Consider the following 313-nt stretch of genomic DNA (forward strand, 5'->3'; position numbering starts at 1 on the left):
AAGTCCACATGCTTTAGGCAGCGATGGTATTTTTTTTTACTAACCCACTTGGTGGAAGCATTAGTCTAACTAAAATGTATGTTGTAGGTAGGCATCCCCAGTGGTACAGGATATACTATTAATGTATGCCCCGTGTTTTCTTTTTTTAAATTTATTTTAAAGTGGCCCTGGATAAACGCCCTGTGTTATAACCAGTGAGTGACATGTAAGACTAATCTTATTTATCCATATTTTGTTCATCCAAAAATAGGCCGGTAGTATTTGAACATCGTCTGCTGCTAAGGATCACTATGTAATTAACATTAGCCACAGA

The 313-nt window shown here is 36.7% G+C and overlaps 1 protein-coding gene across 1 annotated transcript in view; it reads right to left on the minus strand.

Moving 5' to 3' along the window:
* Positions 1-313, minus strand: part of b9d1 (B9 protein domain 1) — a 3,486-nt gene that overhangs the window by 1,778 nt on the left and 1,395 nt on the right. The window lies entirely within an intron of this gene.

This window comes from Morone saxatilis, unplaced genomic scaffold (assembly GCF_004916995.1).
Source record: "Morone saxatilis isolate NCDOM2014 unplaced genomic scaffold, NCSU_SB_2.0 Contig14, whole genome shotgun sequence".
Taxonomy (NCBI): Eukaryota; Metazoa; Chordata; class Actinopteri; family Moronidae; genus Morone; species Morone saxatilis.